The following is a 10,350-nucleotide window of genomic DNA, read 5'->3' on the forward strand; positions in this document are numbered from 1 at the left end:
GAGTTAAAACCGTATACTGTAGACAGAGAAGTTCAGGCAAGTAAAAGCAGGGAAATTTACTGACCTGTAATCTACTTCTCTAAAGAATTAATTAGCCTTCTCACCTCACCCACCTTGGTGTTTGAGGGAAACCCTTCTGAGGTGGTAGTTTTACACTGATTTTTACTACTCACTTACAGAAGCAAGTTTTTTCAATAATTTGCATCTGCAATAGCTTCTTTTAGTGAGGGACGTTTGTCACCTGACCAATCAGAAATTGCAGGTTGCAAAGGCACAGGTTAAACTAAAAGGCTGCAGTATTTCCATCAGGGGATGGGAGATGGAACAGGCTCTATTCTGCACCCGTTCCCCTCAAGGATCAAAACTGCAATGGCTTGGGGAGTTCTATACTTTCTTGTACTAAGTAGCTAAGAACTAGTAAAGAGTCCTCTTTAGGGACAAAGGTGATCTTAAATGTTTTAAGAATAGATTTTTCCATTACAGAAAGGCTGTTCCAGATGGCAGAAGATGCAGAAGTAAAAGCTTTCATGTTAACAGTTTGTGTGGAGGTGTAAAGAAAATGGAAGTATTAAATGACAGGGAATACGGATAGGAGTAGAAAATCATGATTTTTACAAGACAGGCCGTACCAAGGGTATGGAGGAAAATTTTGAATTGGATCTAGGAATGAAGGGAGAACCAGTAGAGCTTGAGGATGGTAGTGATGTTACTTTATTTGTCAGAAGCCAAGTATCAGCATAAGCCAGAGGACATAGCTTTATACATTACACTTGAATATAACAGACTGTTATACTTAGAGATCAAAGGGTGAAAATACATTCAAGAATACTCCAGACCAGGGGCCAGCAAGCCACAGTTTACGACCCAGCTGTGGCTGAAGGCCAAAAGTCATCTCTCTCTCAGCAGCCAGCTGACAACTGTCTGCACTCACTTTGCTCTGCCACATCTGTGTTTTCCTCACTACAGATTCCTGATCCCTCTGCAGCCAGGGAAGTATGGACACGGCAGACCAGCTGACACCTGTGGAGGGGATGGGCAGCATGGCACAGCTCTGTGCCATGACCCTCCATTCTAGATCAGATCTCTGTGGGCTAGATTGGACCTCTTTGTGGAACAGATCCAGCCCACAGGCTGTAGGTAGCTGACCCCTGCTCTAGGCACAGCAGCAGATGGAGCAGTCCCTCTTTTAGTTACGGATCTTCAACTTCCACCTGAGATCCCTTTAACATAAGGGTGCAAGATTCAGAGCAATTTATTCTTCTTTTCCCCATGGTGTCTGGGACAACAGGGGAAACAGGTGAATAAATAACAAGTCAAATACTACAGAGCTGAGCATATGCGTATTGAGTGAAACAGGAGAACTGGTTGGGATTTCCTGATAAACAGGAGGAGAGGACGTTTTATGACATAATTCAGCCTGGAGCACCCAAAAGGCCAAGACATCACATTTCCCCACAGAGCTCAAGTTACTGCTACAAACCGCTGTCTGCCAACATAGCTTGATTTGAACACTACTAGTTTCTAAAACATGAGCAATAAATGTTATACAAGTACTGGTGATGCTTCTATGACCCAGGGTCCCCTAGAATTGCAAGTTGAGCAATCCAGTCTACAATCCTGCTTCCATTGATAGATCAGAATTGGCTAGGCTGCTTTTCAGCTGAATAGATATTTGTCAGGTACTGTGTTCAATTTAAGCAGTAATAAAAATAGTGCCTAATTTGGTGGGAGGGAGGAATCCATGCAACTAGCTCAGCATGTGTTCTTGAGAGTCAACTCCAGAACTTCCAAAGCTACTTGTCCACTTCTGTTTGGTTTTTTTTAAACAATGCTAGGATGATACAGGATGTGTTTGTAGAACACCTAGCACAAAGGAGCTTTGACATAAATGTTTGGATGCTACTGTATTATCTTCCTCATACATTATTCTTCAGCATTTCTAGTGAGACGACTTGTGCTTCTGCAAAATTAGGCATTCTGTAAGCTTTAATAAGAAAAGGAAAATGTGCGCCATGTGTTACACTTAACTTCCAAGAACATCAATGCAGAATGACTCTTTGATTATTATTCTTGAGTTCAAAACAGTGGAAATTCTGACTTTACACCACTGCTATGGGTATTTTAGGAGAGCTTTCTGAGTACATAATCAAAACAGTGCTTCAAAAGAGGAATATGGTAATAATTATAAGAAAAGGTCATGAGGTTGCAGCTTCCTTCAATATGGCCACAACAAAAATGAGTTGATTAGGGTACATACCAAACAAGCAGACTCAATTAAAAGTAAATAAATCTCTTAACAAATCCTTTCACTATTAGTCACTGGCTGCCTTTTCTGTCTCATGCAGGTGATACATTTTCTATGTTGCCTATGTATGGACTTACATCTAGCACAGTTGTGAGGAATTGATAGACAGTTGGAAAAGCATCATTTTTAGATTATTTAGGACCATTGAAAATGAGGCCCTGGTATAATAACTGTATTTTTTCACTGATACAGAATAGGATAGTTTTGGTGCTATAGGTACTCAGATTTATTTTAAAGCTCTATGACAAGAATGAAACCTACAGTGTTTTTTCTCCAGTAGCTTCCAAATGGCTTTCCTGGCTCAGAAGCTGCAAAGTATTTTGTTTAAGGCACTTCCTACTTTGGCTTATCGTGACCAAAATGAGCATCTGAGGTCCTGACCATTTCTTGCAAGGACCTCAACTCCCATAGAAATAAATTACATTGAGCAATTTTATGTTGTCTGTCATGCTTGGAAACTGAAGCTTTTTGGCCATACAATAGGTGAAGAAAGCTTTGCAAACGCATCCAGCAATTTGCTTCGCAAGTAGCAAACTCACCTCTAGGGGTGAGTGGATATTTCAAATCATCATATCAATTCAAGTGTTGGCTCCTCTGTGGAGGCTGAAAGCAAGGTTTCTAATCAGTGGCAATTGTGATAGTGGTTTTGTGATGTGGATACATGTCTGGCAGCTCAGATACCATGATAGTATAGTAGACAATAATATTAAAGCCTGGCTTGTATGCAGCACTTTCCATCTGGGTATCTCAAAGCACTTCAGAGAGAAAGTCAGTATCATTATCCTTGAAAAATACCACAGACAGCAGAGTCATGCAAGAAGACAGGAAGGACCTGGACCAAGACCAACTAATGCTGTGTAATAATACAGTACCTGATTATAAGAAAGTCCTCCCACTGATATCCATCCTTGGTTATTTAGAGTGCTAGAAGAGACTCTTCCATTAAATTCTAGACAAAAAGTTTCTATGTAGCATGCAACACACTAGTGATGTATCACAGGTAGAGAAAAGGACTTGATCAGGAACTTATAGGAGAAATGGTATAGAGACTGCATAGTTGATCTAACATGCATTTTTCCTTTCCCATTTCTTTGAATCTGTATTGGTTTTGTATGCCAAGAAATCTCTACCTTTCAAAAATATTAAATGGTATTTGGCATAAGTTTCCTTGTTTAAATCAATATTTAGAAGAAAACAAAGTGAAAGGCAAATTCCAAAGCTTTTATGTAATAAGAAGAGTACAACTTACAAAAAATACTGAATTTCCCAAATCAGCAAGAAGTGATTCTGTACGGAAAGTTACAGGTTTAACACAAACTATGCCCAGTGAAATGCTAAGCCAATAGGTTCTGAAGTGCACCAATAAAAACAGAAACAGAGAAAATCCCAAGACCAAATTAAAATAAATAACCCAAAAAAAAAAAATCTTTTCGAGACAAATGCATAAAAGCTTCAAGATCAGAAGCGTAACTTGACGTTTTGGCCCCCTGACTGGTGTGGAGGAAGAGAAGGGGATGCTATAGTTGGGGCAGTGAGGTGGGATGCTGCCACCTTAGGGCAAGCTCCTGAAATGGGGGCTGTTGTGGCAGCAGCATCCTGGAGGCTGACATTCTGGTGTCCCATGTGAATCGGCATCCAGGGTTGATGCCCTGCTTGCGCACCTTGGGTTATGGTACTGCTCAAAACTGTATTTGCTGCATGTCATGATAAGGAATAAACATTTGGGGGGGTGGTTTTTTTTTAAGAAGGTGAGGTTCAATTTTAATAATATTTGGTGATTTAAGAAACAAAGCAAAGCTTGTTGGCAGCATTCTTGTGCATTCTGCCCCACACAGGTGTCACTTCTCCACCAACCCTAGCCATTTTCAAACCCAGAAGCTGTGTAAGCCTGGTGGCCAAGGAAGAGGTGAGACATTGAGAGAAAGGAAAGGCAGGTAGAAGCTGGACAGCTGCAGAAATACATCCATCGAATGGGCCAGCTTCTGACAGACAAGGAAGCTTAGGAACTTAAAAGAAAGTTGAATGTGCATTTTTTCCAAAAACCTGCATCATTTACATTAATATGAACTATTTATGTAATGTTAATGGATTCTTCATGCACAGTGGTGAATTTGGTTTTGCATCCTCAAACTGGTGACATCAGCATACAGCAAAATACATAAAATGCTTTTAACCTGACTTTGGCTTGAGATCTGCTTAGAGAGAATGCTTTGTATGGTTCAAGCTACAAGCAAAGAAAAGAACAAAGTGTGACCTGAATACATAAATAACTGCCCAGATTCACTAAAACAGCACTGTGACCATTAGTAGTTCACCAAACAGAATGGTGCTGAGAGACTCTAGTTTTAGGTTATGACACGTTAGTTTGTTTATTTTCCTTTATTTATCATGTTATTTAGCTTTTCATCTCTTTTTACATAATTACTTCACAATGTTTTAGACTGCACTGTATTTAAACTGTAGCACAGCGTTGTGAACAGTTTGGCAGATAAGAGAGTGGGAATGTTTTAGAACAGCAATTTACTGTTGGGAACTGCACGTGGCCCATGAAGGTCTGATCCAGACTGGGGCGGCCTAGGGGATCTGAGGCAGGCAGCTGTGCTGTGCCGCCCATCCTCTGTGTAGCTCACCCCTCCGCAGCCCTCCCTGCTGCTTTTGTGCACTTACCCTTGCCACAAAATTTGTTCCTCTCCATTGCCTTTGGGGAAGGAGATCAGTGGCCAGTATAAGTGCAGGCAGCTTGGCTTTCTGGGGTGTGGTGGGAGAAGGGAGGGGAGATTTGTCACTTCTGGTGTGGGCTGTATTGGAAGCAGTGGCCTGGGGTGACAAAAAGTTGCGAAGCCCTACCCTGTAATATGAAAAAATGATTCAGCTGAAAAACAAAACAATGAAGCAAAAAAGTTGTACGGAAGAGATCAATTAACATTTAGAATTTTAATTGTTTCATTGCCTTGTCATCTGACATCAGATGTGATCCAAAGTTTCTACAGCTGGAGGTCCCAGTCTGGCAGAAGCCATATTCATGGGCTAATTCTTCAGTGCACATGGAATCTCACTAAAATAGACTGAACGGAGTTTCCTACACAAGAAAACTACCTAAAAAGGGTGAAGGTTTAAGTGAAAGATGCTGCTGCAGCCTAAACAGGAGCAGCCAGAATTTACAATCTCCTCTTTCCTTTAAAATGTGTATCGTTTTTATATTTAAACTTGGAGTCGTTCATGTCATGCAAGTGGTCAAGAGGAAGCCAGGTCAGTTGTTTTGAAGGTGAGGTAAGGATGAGACAAGGATCCTCTGTGACACAGAGATCAGAGGAGGAGTAGTGCTTACTGAATTTGAGGTTAATTGCCGCTTGGTCAATCTGGGTTGATGGCCAAATGAAGTAATGAAGGCCGAGAGTAAGGAATTTATGGGATCAGGCAATAAGTCAGCACAGAAGTTGAGTCATCAAAGATGAAGCTGAGAGACAGAGGCAAAGATTGATGTTGAATTCAGAGAAGGAGATCATTAGGAAAAAAGGTAGATGAGATCCCAGAAAGGGAAAGGAACCATTTAATACCTCTGATGTTCCATACCTTAGGGGACAACTCCAGGCAAAGCATAAGAAGGAAAGAAGCAGCCACTTTTGGAAAAAGCAGCTGAAAAATCAATGTCAGGTAAGGAGACCAGATTTCTGAGTCCAGAGATGGAGACTAGAAACAAGGACAACACAGACAGTGACCCTACAGGTAGCATTTGCCACTGTGCTTCAACTTTGACCTGAAAGAACATGTTGGATCAGGACCAAATACTTCACAGGGAACAATGAAAAGCCAGATATAGCATCCAGTTGCTACCAACCTGAACTGGATCATCATTCTATTAATATTTTGCTATCCTTCAAGTAGCTCGTTTTACACAGAAAGAGGACAGTGCACTATACATAGCTCTATATTTGTGTCAACAAGGCTTGTATGGTTTGTAAGAGTACTTCCATTTCTTTGTCTTTTAAAGGGAAAACATTTAACAAATATATATATATTTGGTTGACTGAATGTTCCAACTTTCTGAATAAAACTTTTATTCATACAGATCTGTGAATCTGTGTAAATAAAAGTTTTATTCAGAAAGTTGGAACATTCGGCCAACCAAAAATACACGTTTGTAAAAAAAAATCTCTCCTTTACTCTCCTCTCCTTTCCTCACTGCACTCAACTGCTGCTTCTTTGTCTCTCTTGGAGACAAAGTGCTTCTTTTGGACAGTGCCTTTCTACTTTCTTTGCGCCTCTCCACCTTTGGGACATTTACCTTATTTCAGGTAAATTTTCTTGCTTTGAAGCTTTCCATTTGCCCATCCATCACCTGTGCCAAAGCACAGTATTTAAAACCTGGCTTGAGACTTAACTGTGCCATTAAAGTACTACTGTGTTTGCTTTAGAAAAACCTGCACACAACTTACAAGCTGCAGATGAAGATGAAGTTGCATCTTCTCCGAAAACAATCTCTCTCACTCCTATCCCCACTTACTTTCACCGTGGTTCTATCTGCACTGCCAGAATTCATGTTAGTAGTAATTCAGTTAAAATAAATGGTGGATTCTTTCCAGATACTGAAGTTCCTTTCTAAGGAACTGTGCCTTGCTATTTACTTACAGTATGTGTGGTCCAGGATGAATGCCATTTCATTTGTCATTGCCACACTGAACTATCCAGAATTTTATTTTTAGATAATATCTTTTACTGGGAGCAGAAACATTTGCAGAATTTTGTTTGATATGATTAATTGATGATGAGTAGCTTTTGTTTTTACCCACACACACACGACATATCCCCAATTTTTAAAAAATCCTATTTCTTTCACTCACTTCTGTTGAAATTCTGTAAGTTTATCCGCTTGGGCTTGTCTCATTAATATTTTTCTTCTACTCTTCTGTTGCTTTAAAAAATATTCAGTTCCATCACCTGCAACACTATTTAAATATACTACACATCAGATATTAATGACTACTAATGGAAATTTTGACATTTCTCTCTTACAGATGTATCACCCAAATATATCTTTGTTCCATTTACTAGAAGGAATGCAATTTTTGTTTTATGTTTACTGAAAAACAGCACACATGGTATAGTCTGTCCTAGGACACAATTTGTGAAAAAAAATAAGACTAAACCAACTAAAGCTACATGAGATGCTCTTAATTATTTTTCATATGGTTTTGCAAATAATTAACATGACTATGGAAATACAGTGAATGCTACTGTAATGTTACTGTGATAGTCTAAATTTCTGCTCATATAGATCCTTATTTAATAGAGGGAAAAGTATAATACAAGGTATTCTGTATAACCAAAGTATAATTCTTAAAAAGTTCTGTGTACTGTACAGTAATAAGGCTAAAAGTACTGGAATATAGTGCTTCTATGCTATGTGTAAAGGAACACTACTATTGTGCATTGACTTATTCCAGTGAACAACAGAATAGCCTAGCAGTGCTTCAAAGAGTAATGGAAAACAATAGATAAAGATGTCATTTTCTACAGATGGGTTAAAGAGGAAAGGGAGCATTTTAGACTTCAGTGAAAAAGACCAAGGGCCACTTTCAAACTGGTTTTGCAAACACCTAAACAGGGCTTAGGGGTGCAGGTTGTAGCCGTGTTGATCTAAGGACACAGGCAGACAAGGTTCTTTGGGTAAATCTGATATCTTTTATTAAACCAACTCAACTAGTTGGAAAAATTCTTCTTAGCAAGCTTTCGGTTACAAATACCCTTCGTCAGGCTGAGGAAGCATCTGCAGATGGTGCGTGCTCTTCCTGGATGGAGTGGTAAGCAGCCAGAGGCCAGTACATATTCAAGAAAGCAGGGCTTAAGCAGAGTTTGCACCCCTAAGGCAGAATCCAATTTCACTAATGGACAACCAAAATGCCCTCATCATAGGAACAGGATCATTGTCTGGAGGTGCACAGACATCCCTTTTCCTACCATGGAGACACTTATGTGCCCAGAGTATTTGGGCAACTCAGAATTGGTTGCAAGATGGATTCTACCCTTAGAGCCCCAAAGAGTAATTCAAGCTGGTACACTGCCAGAAGCTACAACACACATTAGGAGCCTAAAAAAAATAATAAAAATTACCTGGCGCCTCCAGTTTGGCCTGGTTCCCTAGGCATCTATAAATGGGCTTCTGAGGATGAGCTGAAGTGATTTACTCAAAGAACTGAAGTGCCTCACTACTGTCTGATTTCTGGTACAATTTATATTGCTGCTGGGAGAACATAACCTAAGTCCCTAGGGCAGTGGTTTTAAAATTTTATGAGCTAAGCCCCACTTTGAGTAACAAATTTGCTTATCCCACCCCAGAGAAGCAGTGCAGCCAGGCACAGGTGCCCCTCATCCCAGCAGCTGCCATGGCTCAACTTGGCAGGGTAGGTTTTCCCTGCCATGGCTCCAGTGCCTCTTGCCTGGGCCCCACTGCAGCTCTGGGCTGCACACCTGCCAACACAGGTTCCCAGAGGCACAGCAGCCCACTCGCAGAGCCTGCCCAGGGCTCCCTGCCCTTGCATCCCCCTGCGAGGCTGCAGTGGCACAAGCTCCTTGAAAACCTCTTGCCTGTGCCCCCCTGTATTATGCCCACCCCCAATGTTCCTTTATGCCCCTCAAAGGGGGCATGCCCCAGAGTTTGAAAACCGCTGCCTTCGAGAGACACAATGAGCACATCTAATGTGTATTGAATTCAGATGATGGAAACGATGCCTAGTGGTTGGAGCACTCAGCCAGGAATTGGAAGGTCTGGGTTTTAGGCTACCTCATCCTGAGAAGATTACCAGCATACCTCACACTTCCCAGGTGAGGCCTCTAACCACTAGGCTAGGTTGGGTGGGGGCACCCTACACTTTTCAGGTTGAAGCTGGGCAACTAGGCAGCCAAAAAAATGTAAGGTCCTAGGCCCATAAAGAAAGAGCAAATTCTTTAGCTCAGGTAGCTTCTGTAGCTCCACCATTTTTGCTACTCCAAGATGGATGGAATACTGGCTTTGGGTCCTGTTCCCGTAACTCTTTATGCATTTTACATAGACAGTCACTCATAAAAAATAAATAAAAGACAGGAATAATCCTGAGAGCAGAGATCAGAATCCAGCTCTATGCCCTTCTGAGGGAGCATAAGAATCATGGGGCTGGCTACACAAAGAATCCCCTTTCCTGTTTGGTCTCTTTCTTCATTTATAACAGGTTTAAGATTTCAAGTCTCTCATTTTCCATTCTAGATAACATGTATTTTGTAAGCAACATAGGGGTCACTGACTGTTTCTGGACTTGTTGCTACAAACTATTAGTCATGAAGGGGCAATGCAGGAAGTCAGAAGCCAGGAGATCTGTCCAGAGAACCGAGCAGGAGATCCATAGGGTCAGGCAGAGCATAAGGTCAGGAGGGTAGCCAGATCAAGTACCCAGGAGGTCAGGCCAAGCTGGGTATCTAGAGGGTCAGGCAGAATGCAAGGTCAGGAGACCTGCCAGGTCAGATATCCACAGAATCCATCAGAGTCTGTAGCAGCACAACCCAAGGGTGCAGCAACCTAGATACAAGGTTGCATCTGGATGCCTAGACACTTGCCCTTCCAGGTCAGGGGCTCACATGGGAAGGGGTAAGAAGTCAACTGACTTTGACTGGCCATTCTGGTGGCAGGGAGTGGGCATGTGCCTTGGCCAAGATGGAGTGTTCTGACCACCCTATAACTTGTTGGGGAGGCGAAAGATTGGGGCGAGCTACCATGATGGGCAGGCCAAGGCCCTGGGTTCAAGGCCATAGCTTGATGTATAGAACTGTCTTATACACCTGCACAGTTCTATGGCATAGCATATATAGGGTAACCGTAAGTCCTGCTTTTGAAGGGACGGTTCCAATTTCAACATCTTTCATTAGCACTCCATTTTTTTTTCAAATGAACACTTTAATTCTTGTTTCCAAATGTGTTTTTCCCCCCCACTATCGGGGCCTAAAATCTAAATCTTTCTTATAAGTGTCTGTGCTAGTCTCTCTATAGAGGGGTGGCTAGGACATGGGCTTGGAAA

General features: G+C 41.5%; 1 protein-coding gene across 1 annotated transcript in view; it reads right to left on the reverse strand.

Annotated features, from left to right (window-relative positions):
* ZNF827 (zinc finger protein 827) overlaps nt 1–10,350 on the reverse strand; it is a 159,357-nt gene that overhangs the window by 22,684 nt on the left and 126,323 nt on the right. The gene's annotated exons all lie outside the window — the stretch shown is intronic.

The sequence above is a fragment of the Gavialis gangeticus genome, unplaced genomic scaffold, assembly GCF_001723915.1.
Source record: "Gavialis gangeticus isolate Ggan-Ray unplaced genomic scaffold, GavGan_comp1, whole genome shotgun sequence".
NCBI classification, from domain to species: domain Eukaryota; kingdom Metazoa; phylum Chordata; order Crocodylia; family Gavialidae; genus Gavialis; species Gavialis gangeticus.